This window comes from Clavelina lepadiformis, chromosome 5 (assembly GCF_947623445.1).
Source record: "Clavelina lepadiformis chromosome 5, kaClaLepa1.1, whole genome shotgun sequence".
Taxonomy (NCBI): domain Eukaryota; kingdom Metazoa; phylum Chordata; class Ascidiacea; order Aplousobranchia; family Clavelinidae; genus Clavelina; species Clavelina lepadiformis.
In genome coordinates, this window is record NC_135244.1 from 16424027 (window position 1) to 16439984 (window position 15958).

General features: G+C 34.7%; 1 protein-coding gene and 1 long non-coding RNA gene across 2 annotated transcripts in view; one reads left to right on the top strand and one right to left on the bottom strand.

The window, feature by feature from the left end:
* Positions 1–15873, bottom strand: part of LOC143458960 (uncharacterized) — a 34547-nt gene extending 18674 nt beyond the window's left edge. Inside the window, exons 1-2 of the mRNA XM_076955873.1 lie at positions 15635–15873; positions 12434–12523 (exon numbers count right to left, since the gene is read on the bottom strand). The gene's annotated coding sequence lies outside the window, so the exon portion shown is untranslated. The remainder of the gene's footprint in view (positions 1–12433; positions 12524–15634) is intronic.
* On the top strand, positions 9962–13251 carry LOC143458962 (uncharacterized). Its single transcript, XR_013117731.1, has 3 exons — positions 9962–10116; positions 12711–12805; positions 13072–13251. It is a non-coding gene; the product is annotated as an uncharacterized LOC143458962 (long non-coding RNA).
* Positions 15874–15958: the final 85 nt, after the last annotated feature.

The following is a 15958-nucleotide window of genomic DNA, read 5'->3' on the forward strand; positions in this document are numbered from 1 at the left end:
ATTAGACCAAAATTGCCAAACTTATTTTTGGAACGAGAAATGATTTCAGCAATCATTATGGTCTTGTCAGAGAAAATACAAAAGTATCGAATTTTGGTATTTCTGTATTTCAGATATTGTCAACCCTATTATTGTAAACAGGATTTAAAAAAGCATAACTAACTGTAACTTACTAAAATATCCTGAGTATATATAGGTTTTGTTTGGATTTTGCTTACTTTATAAAAAAATAAGTTACAGATTTGGTATATTAAACTTCATAATAAGCTTGTTGGCACATGAGATATCGTATGCCGCAGTATTCACTATACAGTACATATGAGTGTAAAAAGCATACAACAACATTTTGGTGATTGTAACAGAATATGTTTACATAAATATGAATTAATTCATTTCGTTGAATGAGTCACTTTTCATCGCAACAAATTTTGACTTTATTACAAAGTGCAACGTTTTGCTGGGAACCAACTGCGTTCATCAACCACAGCTTTGATTCTTAAATACTCTGCACCAGTTCGCTTGGATTCGCATGGATACAAATATGGTTTTTTAATGACGTATTTTGTTTTGTTGGTGGCGCCGTACAGCATACCGGAACGAAGTGGTCTCATTTTTATAAACACAACGTCAGGAATTACAAATGCGAGTAATCGTCAACTACGTAGAGCTATATAGCCTCATACGTGAAACTGACACTATTTCTGAAAGCAGATGACTCTCAAATAAGGTATAACCGAGAAGACCAGCTACAATTCTGATGTTGGCTGTCCAGTCATAACACAACGGCATTCTGTGCTGGTAACATGTTGCAATTCTAAAACTGTTAAACATACTTTCTTTACCTCTCAAAGCTCAAAACTCCCAGTCTACCCACAAAATGACCACTGGATCTTCAAGATAAACCGTCTCAGGTTACAACATTCAGGACTTAGCCCCCCACCAGCGATGTCTCTAGCTTTAACATGTGAATGATTTTGTTCTGCTTTTGTTGACTTTGTCCAGTAGGAGGTCGTGAACCGTGAGATCGTCTTTCACTTGCCGTTGCTTTCAAGATTTTCCAAACAAGCCATTTTTTCTGGAAATATCAAACTTAGACAAGAAATGCTAAGGTCCATATTCCAAGTAAGAAGCAAATGGACCTTAGACAAAAAAGTATGATAAGTTGGTTTGTTTCATGGAATATCAAGGCAAAGTGCTGGAAGTACAACTATAACGGGAATTTCGCAAGCCCGTAAGCTTTTTATTTTTACTAGACCATAAAACAGACACAAAGATATAATCGAAACGTGGATTTTTCTTTAAATATTTTTCAACCTTTTTGCTAGAATTCTGTCGTTGGTGTCTGGAATTTGAAGCGTGCCGTCAGCAGACAACTAATGCCGATCAAAGAAAGATATCGGAACAGATTGTCTGAGCAAACTTGGTTGTGGTTGATGGTCGAAATGCAAACCTTTTCGATTCTTTTATCATCGGCGCTAAAACTGGCTTTGCAAGAACTTTTTCTCTGTTTATTCAGTCAATAAAAAGACGAAAAACGGTTTAATTACTTTGGAAATGTCTTTTGCTAGTCAATGGTTCGCTGAAGAGATATTGACATTACCCACTCCGGTATACACTTTGCTTTTGTCTTGAGCAGTTATATTTGCTTGGTCAAATATTGTCAATATGTATGTAATAACGTGGAGTAATCGGCGACTGGTCGCTAGAGTAAAATAATAGCGTTTTAACCTGTGTCAGAAATTAATCTTCTTTAAGTGATTCATTGTCGCTTGCTTGAATGGTCGGTAAGATTTTGGAGAGTTGCAGAGTTAGATCTTGTGTATTGACACTTCTCTTCCGTTCCTGGCGATCGTTCATCGACAAAATGGCGAACGCGTCGCCACAAAAAGGAAACTCGGCGCTTACGAGTTTAGGGAAACGTAACAATGGCTTGCGCGGGTCGGGACAGGACGAATAAAAGACCCATAGGATGACGGATAATATTTTTAGCGTTCCTGGTACTAAAATGCCTGCCCGAATTTATTAAAATCGTCTTCCGCAAACAAGGGTACTTACTCAGCGGAGAGGTCGTTATGAAGGTCATGCGACAGTGCGACGCCTGGCAATGACAGGTACGTATGTGCGTTATGGGGTAGGCGTTTGACGAAAGGACGTCCTGGTTTGAAGAAAAATAAACTTCTTTGAAAGCAATATGGTAAGGTCTCATTTACAATGAAGAATGTTTTTGTTCAATTGATTACGTTTTTTTTTTACCGACGTTTGTGTTATTTATTTGCATCCCCACGAAAAAGCACTAAATGTTTTAAAACGGCTACTACTTATAGATGACAAATCATCATCGTTATAGCTGTGATATCATGTAAACAGATGAATCATATCAGCGCCAAAGAGCTAATAAGCTAATCACATATTTCACATAATCTTTTCAATTTAATCCCCTGCTGTTCAAGGTTAAACGCTGTCAAGGGTAATAACGATTGTGATTAGCCGGATCAAATTACTTGTTCTCATTTTTAACCAACGCAATTTGTTTTTTATTTAAAATTTTTCTGAAAATGCAAACGTTATATTTTCCAATGTATATTTACTATAATTGGACTGCGGGGAAGTCTATATGTATCGCGTGTTTCAATTACATCTCAGGTTTCTGGAAAGAAACGCTTTGAGAAGGAATTGTATCGTGATGTTATCAACTGAAGTTTCTCACACGCACTAATCCCATCATACATCTCATGTCTCACGCTATACATAACCCCTCATCCATTAGTGCTTTTTACAACGACAGTTCCAGCGAAGCTACAGTATAATAAAGACATTTTGTAGTCTTAATTGAATGTTTCACTCCACTTTGAATATAGCTATGTGGGTGTGGTTATTGGATACGCAATATATATATACAGTAGGGTGTCGATAAACGGAAGAGGCCTTATTGTTACAGTACTATAAGGCATAAGCCATATACTACCATAAAATTGGGAATGAACTTTTGAATATATGCCACGTTCTGAAGTGTGCTAGGAAATTGAAATTGGTTGTTAATTGTCTCGGGCTTGCTATTGGATTAATGCACACGTTCGAAGCGGTTTTATAAAGCCACCTTATCTGGAAGCCACATTCAAATATCCGAAACCCAAATAAGTGTTTCGTAAAACAAAAAGATTTCTTTGAGAAAGAAATAGGCCAAATCTGAAAGCCTAAAAGAACAGATACATGTTGAGCAGTGAGCGCCTTTTGTCTGATGCTTTATACTGCCATGGAAACTTTGCATTTCATTAATCATCTTTCATCGGTCATTTGCAAAAGAAACGTTAACTGTCATCGCAACTTGCTTTTATCTATATCAAAAAACAAACCGTTAAGAGCGTGATCCAGTCCTTACGTTTTCATTAATCTTTATTTTGTCACTTTCGATTCATTCTCTTTACAAATGCAGTTATCAATATTTGCATACGGTACCACGTGTTGACGTAAACATATATTAGTTTTAACAAGCGAGCGGCAGCACACGATACGTAAAAGGAGTAATAAGTCATTCGTGTACAATAGTAAATACTGAGGAATGGAAGTGTTCATCGTGTCGCAGGAAGGTAATAATGTGACGTAATCAGTTCGCAAAGAAAATCAGATAACAAGTTTTAGTTATCATTGGTGCTATACTTCCACAAAATAATAAAAGGTAAAATGTAATGCTTTATGTAAGAATATAGAAAACGAAAGTGTTTAAGTTTTAAAAGTGAAACTTTCCATGACAACTTTTCTTGCTCTTACACGCAACCATTTTGTTAAACAAAATTAGTGGTTTTTAACAAGATACTTTGTACCTGTCAATATAACTTTGTTCGATCGAAAACAAGACTTAAGATTGACAGTTCTTAAGTTTAAAATTATAGCAAAATTCTACGAATTTCAAGGTTACTAGCATAAACAGCTTATAATTATAACCTACCAACAAAATTAAATGGTTGTATAAAACTTAATTGGTTCCAGGAATACAGAAATTGTCAAAAATGTCTTTTCAAAATCTGATTGAATCACTGTCTCTTATCGCTGCGTGTCCATTTCCACTTATCAATTGAAAATAGCTTTTACTCATTTTAAATGTTTACCATATACTTTGCTTGCTCATTCTAATCCGGTATCGCTATGTTCAGGTAAAACAGAACAATAAGAAAGTTTATTAAAAAAAAAACTTAGTGACTAATAAATCAGGGCAAATATAGAAAATGTGATAGAAGCAAGAGAGTGAATTTATTTCAGACTGGCGGTTAAGTTTATTTACCACACGTCTTGCACGATATCTCTGTATTAATTAAATGAATATTGATAAATATTTTCCAACGATCCTACACATAGTTATATTAGCGTCTTTGATTAACTATACGTTGCCGAAATCACGTAGAACAATGTAGGGCGAAAGTATTGTGCAAAACAAAAAGGTTCATGACGAGTTTCTAGCCCGGTAGTAACAAGCGGGTTCAAACCCCACCTAGGTCGCTGGCTTTTTTCATCTACTGTTCATGACACCAATTAAAACCGGACATGTCGCATAAAAAAGCTATTGCTCAGATCAACGAACTCAACTGACATAGAAATACCCGATATTCTACGAATTAAAACGGGTCCAACGAAAGTGTTAATCACTTCACGTTAGACATTTTCATGGCCATAAATCACTCCAAATATTATAAATACATCAACAAATGGAGAAAGAAAATAAAGGACGAGTTCTTTTGAAGTCTACCAAATTTCATAACAAGACAAACACCAGTCACTTGAACGTGAGGATTATCACGAGCAGAGTGGAGAGATTTGTACAAATTCTGGCCAAATATCCTGACATTACTTTAATAAATAAAAAGATTATTTTTCTCTTCAACTTTTAAGAATAGTGTCATATTGTAGTTGACACTTTGATACCACACATACAGCAAACACATTTAGCCGCTTCAAGCAAGTTTTGCATAAATTCCAGCTTTGGTCATGTTGAAATGGCACTTCGGCATTCTGGCTACGTTGGTGCTTATTACTTCGTACAGCATACGATTTTGGAAGCGTTTGTTCATGGCTGTCTATGAGGTGCATATCATGATTCGCAGACGTTGGGAAAAGTTGATAAAGCATGCACCTTGACTGAGAAGGCTTAGAACATGAGAGCAAATATGACATGACAAAAATGTCAATAACGTGCAATCAACATGCCAGAATTCATTTTGAAGGTGTTGAATCATTGATTTGTGCAATATTTTTGGTCTCTTGATGCAATTAAATCTATTTGTTACGGGCAGATACCACAAAGTCACGTTTAATTAAGTTGTTTTCCGTGTGGCGGTGTGCGAAATCTTTACATATCACACGGCTTATAGCAGTGTCACTGTTATTTTGAAGATGGTATTATTTGTCACAGACCTCTTACACAGAACAGGTTTAAGCAGATTCGTGACCAAACTTTAATCTTGTACATTTTAAATCTCTTTAAACAAGAGGGTTCAAGCCTAAATCAAAACGTACAGTGCCGCCTAATAGTCAAACTGGAATCATTTCAAGTATTGTAGTATAAAACGAAAAGTGACTCACGACTGATGTAAGAGGACACCGTGAATAACAGGGCGACAAAACGATATAATTCGTATTACGCTTCCCTTCCTCATAAGCCAACGTAATTTAGGGCCAATGTCAAAGTTACGTCAACAAGTTTCATGTGTAGGGCTTTCCCAGAAAACCCTAAATAATACGCGAACAGTTTTAGTCACATTTTTCAGTGAAATTTTGCGAGTAAGCCACTCAAGGAATTTGTCACTAAATAGGCCATAAAACTATCATTAAAAAATAATAATTTTAAGCTTAGACGTTCCCTGGGAGTTCAAATCACAAATCATCATGAAGATGGTGTAATTACTTTTTGTGTTGCTTAATTCAACTCCTTAACATTTTCGATACAAACCACGAGAGGTTCATGGTGAAACAACATTTTTGTTTAGATTCTAGTGTCGTCATAATGCAAAATTATGCCATCAAATTCTAAACTGACGTTCCCTTTTTTCCTAAGTTCTATATTCAGCATAAGTTCTTTACTTTTCTTGCGTGTCACTTATACAATTAACTGTATGGTAGCAGCGCTCAGCACAATGGGTTGACTGAGGCTTAATTGCTTCAACGTGACTACAAAAAGTAAACGTACAATAAATGGTCGCTTCATTGATTTATCTTTTGTACCATAATTGATAGATGCTATGTAAACTTTACGGTGTCCGCTTCCTTCTCCGGCAACGGTTTTCGGCATTCCAGAAATGAATGGCTTAATGCGTGGGATCGATGTTTTCCAAATAATACGGCGCGGAATAAGGATTTTAATTGAATCGTCGCAATTCTGAATGCCCGATATCAGATCAGTTAATACAACGTTTGCTTGTCGATTAGTGCCTACCTTTGAAGACTTTTTGAGATAGGTAGTGGAACAACGGCGCTAATGTTTGTCCACGCGGCAAAGGCGGCGCTTGAAGCCTTTATCTTTTTGTACAAATATGGTTCGCAGAACTAAATGTATATTTTAAAATGATTTTGTCAATATTGAACATGAATCTGCTTATGTAACCTATAGTAGTGTAGTGCATAATAGTACAGTACCTATAGTATTTTTTCGAATGAGAACAAACGATACGACGAAGGCTACGATGTATCGTGTTAGAGATATGCGTTTTTCAACAAAAAAACTACAAAATTTCTGTAACTAAAAATTGATTCGAACGCGTATGCTTAACAAACTAACCTTTCAATATGTTTCATATGCTCATTATGCATGTTTTCTCACCTATTTGTTTATCAAGTAGTACATTTAGGATAATCAGCAACATAAGTTAAAATTCTTGCAAGTAATTTTAATTATTTTTGATGTATTCAAAACAAACCCTTTAAAAATGTCTATAAACCCCTATATCTGCATTTTCATTCTCACGTAAGCAGACAAGTATTACGAGAATGAAGAAAAATTTTCCTCGTAGAAGCTTCTGCCCGCTCTTTGTTTAGCGAAAAATAAATAGACCCGGGGTGCAGAGCATTTGGCGCCGCCGTTCCTGGCGCTTGTTGATTCTGAATTTCGCGGTGCTAACCGCTGGACCCTATATGTTCGCGAAAATCAAAAATATATGAAATTAGCCAACATGCATTATACGCTCTACCCTCACTGTCTCCGAGAGTTGTTGTCGGTTGAACCAAAGTAGAATATCAGTCGTGCTTCTTATGGGAGGTCTTATTTAGGCCTAGCATTGCGGGAACACTGTATTTGTTTACCAATTCCTACACGATCATGCACTTAAAAGGGCAATTTTTAATTTACACCTTAATTGGATTACCTCACTCGAATTCTTTGATAATTGATTTTGACAGAGTATGACGTGGTATAATTTCTCATAAATTTAGAAACTTTAAGCTTATCAAAATGACGTCATCGTGACGGGCAGATATAAACGTTTCAAATAAACGAAAGTTATCTACTAGCCCTCAAATTAAAAACAAATAGTGTTGGTAAGTAACCCGTAATAAAAATGCAGCTTCAATATATACTGCAACTTAAATTTAAAACTAAATTTGTAACAAAACAATTTTTCAAATAACTTCTAATATAAAATGAATGACTTGTATAGTTTGAAAATTCCTGCCCTTTTCTTTGCTTTTCTTTGGTGTATAAGTTTTTGCACTATAAGCTACAAATTAGGTATAAAGTTATTTGTATTGAGTTACTGGTTAAAGTGTAATAATGTGATACAAAGACAAACAAATCAAAAATGTATCTATAAAGACAAAAATAGACTTCTTCCGATAGTCATAATTCTGGATGAGATAAATTACGGAATTGATGTTGACCGTTAGACGATGTCCGAACGATATAAAAAGGAAGTGCGCCAAAAATGTTTATAATGAAACGTGCCAAAATAGAGTTATTTCTATAATTAGCACTCAAGCAAGAGTTTGTGTCATTTGATATTATCAACATTTATCTATCGAGATTTTGTATCACGCTTTTTCATCGTTATCGAAATCTTGATTGTTTTGAACTAAATTTGAAATAACTTCTATATTCAATTATTTTTTCGTATCCTCATAATTCTTATAGAAACATGTTAAGACTAATCTTCATGATTTAAAATTCCTCAAAATGTTTGATGTTCTCCTAGAATATGTTACCTGACATTTACGATAACTTGTTTTTCTCACCTATAATGTGGGTAATTTCCTCAACATGAATAGCACCATTCTGTAATTCTAGTCATCATTTGTATAAAGGCTTCTATAATTACCGTAGAAGTGAAAGTCAAGGTTATACAAATAAATTTTCCGTGACAAATACGAGATAAACTTTCAACCCTTTGTCATAAACGAGTGTGTCATGGACGTCTGGGTGCAATTTAAATTCCAAATGTTGGGGCTCATTATGTAATGATTTATTTTACTAAACTCATATCGCGTTAGATAATCTAAAAAGCATGTAGATTTAATGCATAATAAAGTAGCGTGAAGTGATTGTATTCTTTCTAATTTATCTTCATCAGCGGGCCTTTTATGCTCAAATGCCACCTGTCGTGTACCCTATACCCCGAATAATTGTTAGAATGCCACGCAGTTTTACCTTAAAAATCGGATTTATACAAAAAATACTAATGCAATTTTACTTACTTTTGTATGTAGAGTACCTATGGACACCTGATGGAAACATATAATAGTTTGATGATATAAATCTGGTCTTATAATAACAAGCCGTTGCAATAAAAAATGCAAAATTCCAGCATATAGTGTTCTATCTGTTTTCTTTATTTTCTGTTTTCTTTATTCTTAATTCATTTACTTAGCTAAAAACGCATCTTTTCCATGTGAAAGATCTGACAGCTAAATAACCAAAATTTGCACAAAAAATAGTGCTTTTCTTATGATTTTTAACACGTTTTGCGTGGGTTATGATCGTATCTGAATGTCCCGTATGCCATGCACCCTCGATTCTACACGTAAATGCTTTTGCGGTTCACATTTTTCGCCCTTGGATTGTACCGGTGTTAAGAAAATAAAAAAGGTGAGATAAGGTTGAAAAGATGCCGATAAGTCGGATTTGGATACAATAAAAATAAACTCAAATACGGCTGTGTTGGTGTTGCTTAGCGCACAAACAGCAAATATAACATCAAGGCACGCTAACGGTTATGAGAAACGGGTTTATCCATTTTTGTTTAAACCAGATTAAAGTCGTTATAGAGCCCACGTAGGCTACTTATTTTTTAACTTAGACATTATTTTTTTAAATAATTTATAGTCTAAAATCTAAATGCTTACAAAAAACGTTTCTTGAATGTACTTATATCGTCCTTAATTGACATTTTACTTTTTCAAGTAAAAATGAAATAAGTATTACCATCTAAATTTTGCAAGTTATCTTAATTCTTATGTCAATATTATAAAACTAAATTTTGTAAAAAGTTCTTACAAACACTTTTGTGAGCTCACGCACACCCCCTACCGCTTGATATCGTTTAGCATCTTAGGGTAGTTTTCACAGGAAACGTTTCTGTCAAACATTTACATTAAACATCTGCTAAAAATCATGGTATTGAAACAAGTACGAGTATTCACATAGGCTGATATCGCTTATGTAAATTTATCGATTCAACTTGATTGGGTAGACTGGATTGTAACTAGTAACAGAGTAAAAACACAAATTAATCAACCTTTGAGCCTTGTAATCTTTGTTGTGATTTATTAAACCTGCAACTATTATACCGACTTTTGAGCAGAAGTTTGAAGTTTTTGACGACCCTTGCTCACATTGTTCAACCCTACAAAAGTATTTTGATTCTTTTGTTTCGTTGCGATCCTACATGCAAATAGAAACTTCGGCAATAGTTTTATAATTGTGTCGTAACAATTGCAACTATGGTTACGCTTATGCTAATGATTCAAAGTTCTGATTTAAGCTACACAATAATGTAGAAAAGTAGGTCAGATTTGCAAAATTTAGGTAAAATAGCAGGTGTGTTCATCTGCTTACCCAAAAGGCAACTGACATGGATGAAGATTTACAGCTTCCGGTCAAGCACCAGCAGATACTGGATGAGAAAAAACTCATACCTGGTGGTAAGTTACCATAGCCTAAAAAAGGCCAATAGAAAGCGACACTTGGGTGCGTTCTTTAAGGTAGGCAATCGGTACCGCACTTTAAGGTTGTCAGGAGCTGGTGAAGCAAACACTTTTTTCTCCGAATCACCATATTACAATGAAAGCAACGAATAATTTTAATGATAGGATTGTTTTAAATAGTATTATAGATAAGCGATTAATTACAGAAAGCACATTAGTGCGGCTGGTCAGGGTAACTTCGTTACCTGTCCTTACCCTAGTTTGCGGCTTTGTAAGTCACTGTTTCCACTTTCCTAACTAGGTAAAGAGGATCAGGGTTTGCAAACAAAACAAAAATCGTCTTTGTAGTAGGCCTACAGCGGTTACTGATAATAACGTACCGTGATGCATACATAGCAGAGTTATGAATTTAAGGGTTACCGGTTAATTTTTTCAATGTAGCCTATCAAGAGACGCATGCAGTCATACTTCTCGTTTTTATAATCATGACAAAGAATTGTTACGTCACTAAAACTGACACTCTGAAAGTTTAAAGTTTTTGAAAATTTGGAGTGGTATATAATTTAGTTTTTGAACATTTTGTATGGAACCAGTATTCAGCAATAGTGAACCGATCTCAATGCTTCGGACAATCAACTTATGGTACTTTTAAAATTAGCTCAACGAATCGTCATGAAATTTCTAAAAACGATACAAATTAAGGATTTCCTACAATTTCAAACTTTTCAGCGCAGTGAATGTGGGCTTCAAGAATAAGAAGAGCTCATTATATTTTGTTTTTTAACTTAAAAAAGCTTTTTGCGGCTAATTGTATAAATGAAAGAAATATATGTGCTCGTATGCTACCGCCTCCCAATATTTGCTACTAACTTATTGATTTGCGAATGGCTGTTTTGTTCAGCAGATAATTAAGATTAAAACCAAAAATGTTTAGTACACAAAATGGTTTTGAAGATGCTAGAACATAGATTATTATGATGTCAAACTTTCCTTTATCCCCATAACCGCAAGTTTCGAGCTTTAACTTGACCACATTCGGTCACGGTTTAATACGTTTTAGAGTGCTACTAAAACTTTCTGCTGCCTTTCGTCCACCAGCGGGTTCTACTTTCTCTCCGAAACACTGTACAGTGCACAAGGTTTTGCACAAAGCTCTGTTTGTTTTCGCCTGTCAATCTCCACTGGGCGAGGTCTTATTATTATGCATCAATACTATCAATGCAATTCCAATATCTCAGAAAATATATTTTAAAGATTTTAGACAGCCTTCAATTTCTGTGAAAGTTGGAAATATCGTTTAGCTATGTTATACCATACATTCTAATTTTCAACCCATAAATATTTGAAAAATGGACATGCCACATATAAGAAATATCGCTAGTGGTGCCAGCTCAAAGCAAACCCAAACGTCTATTTATAAACACAGTTCAACCCCAAACAAGGGAGCTACATTCCGTGTATAAGTTGTTTGCACCAAAAACCGTTTTTTTCGTTTTCATCTTTTAATCTTATAGTTAGCGCCTGCCGACGCGTAAGACACAAAGATGTTATCTTAATGAGTCATTAGTGAAGAGCCAAGGATAATTCTGAAAATCCACCCTTGCCTTTTCTGCCATTTAAAACTCATCAACTATTTTTTTCTTTTCTAAAGTAATTGTTAAGAAACTTGTTGGTAATATGGCTTTTCATTTCAATATTTGCAAAACTCACTACTTTAGAGACCAGCAAACTTTATCAGTTATCAACATAATTTTGAAAATATGTATGAAGCGACCTGCACATAATTATATTTTATATATTATTCACTTAATTATATATATACGTTTCCAAAGGTCAATGCTTAATTTTGAGATCACACCGACCCAAGCTTGGAAGGCTGACTCACTCAGTCAGCAAAAGTGATGACATTGATGCGATAATTTTTGGTGTTGACAGATTTCGACTATTTACGTCTGAATTCTTCCATTGGTCGCCGTGCAAACACTTCTTTTGCGTCTACTTTTGGACCACCTACTTTCAACGTTGATGTCACTAAAATCACTAAATCAACGTCTAAATCTATTGAACATTTTGCTAATCGAACCGATTAAAATAATCTTAGGACGGTGTTTTTATTAACAAGTTTTTCAGCCTTTGCCGGAACATTTTGATAAAACTATTTTAAAAACGACATTTTGTTTAAATATATAAAATATATATTTCATGCATTTACAAAATATATTTTACATCATTCGTTATCCTTAAAATTATAATAGAAATAATATTTTTAAAATAAAATTAACAATATTATTACAATATTGAGGCAAAAACTCACCAAACTTTTGACTCAGATAAACTTTAGGCAACTTATTATACAGTACAGTTGCACACCAAACAGCTATTCCCGATCAAAAATCATGAGATTCTGAAAAATGTAATTATGTTGATAAGCGTTGTAAAACCTAAACTGTGACTTTTGATATTATCTGGCTATAATAAAACAACTTTTAACTTTACTGATACATAAGTGAGGTGAGATCATATATGTACGGCTTTTCATATAGTCCTTATCAGCATGACATAATCAAATGATAAAATTATTGAACTTTCAGGCCTTTCTGACCTTCTGGCGATCGTAGGCAAAGAGGTTATAAAGCAACAACCACAAGATATCGTTCCGTTTGTTGCCGATTTTCTAAAGCGAATGGTAATTGTATTTTGCGGACATGCTTTTTTCAGTTTTTTGTATTTTTCTTATTAGGACCAAATAGCATTGGCATTCTGTATGCATTTCTTTGTCATGAGACCAAATTCTTAAGTTTTCAGACTTTCTGCTTTAAAAATTGTTCTAAGTGTATTCTTGTAGAGAATATATATTACATCTCGATTTAGTCACAGACAATCCTATACATAGACTTAACGTGATTGCAATTGAAATTATTTAAAGGCAGATTTTATGATCTACAATACTAGGTGGCAATAAGAGAGGAAAAGTCTCAAAGCGAAAATAATTTCTACGCTTTGCGTTTGCTTCTTCCTGAATCCTTGGTGGTAAAACAACAATGAGCCTGAACATCATCACATGTTTTCTATTTAAATTGCACTTTTGTGTTTTCACCCTTTAAGTCAAGAACATTAAAAGTCTTGCCAATTTATTGTATTTTCGTGAACTTAATGCGGATGCGTTACCTTGTTGAGATTGACATTTGCGAGGTGTGTTATTTATCTTTTACAATATCTGAATTTAGAGAAACCCGATATTTTAAAGTTGTTCATGCTAAACAAAATGGCGACCACTATAATGTTTCTGCATATGACACCTGCTCATATCGTACACATTCTGCACAAAACTTTAAATTTTATTTTTTAAATTGTTTGAGAAATCTTTGGAAGCTTTATTAGTTTTTTTCTTTTATGATCTTAAAAGTGTTTTGAAGTTTGCCGATAACTGAAAACAAGAAAACCTATTTCATACAAATGTCTTGTATATTGATACCTGCAGGTTTTGTGATGTCTGGCTTTGACGACCGCTAAGAAGTTTTAAGGATCCATAACTTTTAAGGACTAACTGCTAATTTTTTGCTGCGTAAAGGCCTAGTTACAGAAGTCTAAATTTTGAAAACCCTTTCGAGAAGTTAGACAGTTTCGGTCCCCCAAAACACCTTAAAAACACTTGAACCATGCGTTTCAACTGTATGCGTATATATTATTTCTAATTCACTTTAATATGTTTTGTTAATTTTCAAATTTTTTGTGTTTTCTCCAAAATAATACTGAAAAAAAACTAGCAACTAAATTCCATTTTACTGCCCTGATCTCGTATTTTAAATAAAACTCTCAAGTTTAGTTAATCTTTCAATCTTAACTCATTTGATTTCCACTCCTGTGGATGACATTCTTTAAGTCGATGATGAAGAAGAAGAAGTTAAGTGGTCGTACGCAAATAACTGTACCAGTTCAAAAATGCTAACAACCGGCGAGATAACCATTTATCTATATCAGTAAGTTAGATAAATTCGCTACATTTGTTCACAATGAAGATGGCAAGCGAGTTAAGGTAGCGCCGTGTGAAAGATAAACAAATGGAAGGGGGCAACACCCTTTGATCTCCAGATGAATAGAGAAATAAGATGCTGGGTAAAGGGGGTCTCTAACGGGGTGCGACAGGCTTGTTTGTTTTGTGGATTACCCTTACGACTACTCCTGAGTACGTGCGAAATTACGAGGTAGTTAAGGAGATGGATAGGATAAACGAATTAACATTCCTGCCTAGGAGTGTGTACACAGGCAGATGGCCTTTAAATTGTTCAAGTAAATATTCCCTTTTATCGCGTTAATTTTAAGATAACTACTCGGTGTTGAAAGGCAGTAATGAGACTGCATTGCCATGAGATGTAATCGAGCCAATACCGTTTAATAAAAATTTAAGAAACTCGCAGTTTGCTATAGTATAGGCTATACAGTACATCAAATTTAAATTTTGTAGGAGTGTCTTTTATTCTGCAAGGGTTATGATCTTTTCACACACGGTTTATTGTGCTCTTCACGTTCAAAGGCAAGTGCAATTCATTCCTCTGGATCACTTACCGGCAAAACATATCACTTTACACTATTGGCATCGTTCTGTATTTCGAAGCACTTTTCGCCGATTGCATTTAACTCCTGTATAAATAAAGCAGTTCGCTGACGGTAGAAATTAGTGATGTTCTTTATTTACGCGGTAAACTTGAGCACCAGATCAATGGGTGCACATCTACACGCTTGAATGCCTAATTTGCTGAGGATTGTACGGGTTTACTTGCCCCGGCCATTCTGTTGGGGTAAGGGGATTTAGCGTTACTGAGTGACGAAAGATAAACGATTTGAACCTTGTAAAGTTCTGCATTTTGCCGTTAACGTGTCGGCCGCTGATAAAGTGTTAACAGTTAGAAATGATGCTTAAAGCTTTTTCGCGGCCCTGTCTTCGTAATTTAAGACAATTTTCTATTTCTCTTTAAAGTCGACGTAACTTCGGAGCAAAGCTTTCGAATTTTTTTTACAATCACGTTCCTGCGCGTGAAAGTAATTGTTCGTTGTTCTTGATCACAACACTTTACTGTATTACATAAAACTGCGTCAATGATATATTTATTTGCTGTCGAACCCATGTACTCGTATTGTTATAATAGGTACCAACTGGGTCAACATGCTAAACTTTATTGTAACAAAAATTATTATTTTGCAGAATTTGTTTTTATTTTGTTTTAATATTTTGTTTTTGTAAATAAGGCACCATAATGCTATAGCTTTATGCGTAAACACACACATCCTACAGTTTTATCTCACACATACGTCACCTTCAACCATGACAGGAAAGTTGCTAAGTTAAAAAGTAATATAGGCTGCAGTTATACAGATATTTAATCTCTTTTGTCATTCCCAAATTTCTTTAATTTTTGTAAACGTAATTCAACAAAAAGTTATTAATACTATAATAAGCATAGTAACTATAGTATTAATGTCATCAGTAATAAATTTCGATCTTTGCTTAACATACCTGATCTTATAACACATCCACCAATTCCAAAAACTTCGATCGTCAGATTTCTTTTGTATTTTCGTTTAAAAAGAAATAAATTTGAAGACTTTGATCACTTCTTGGTATCTTCGCTTTGAAACGACGGTCTGTTTCCTCTTTCGGTTTGTTTTAAGTCTTGAGATAATTTGTACGCACCTTTAAGTTGATTTCTACCCTAACGCCGTTTTGCAACCCTTGGGCTATGTTTACCTAAACGAGACTGCCTTTCTGAAGGTATCGTGACTAAATTTCAGAATTATTTTCGCCACGCTAAAGCCTATTTTCGCCATTTTAGAATTTTAA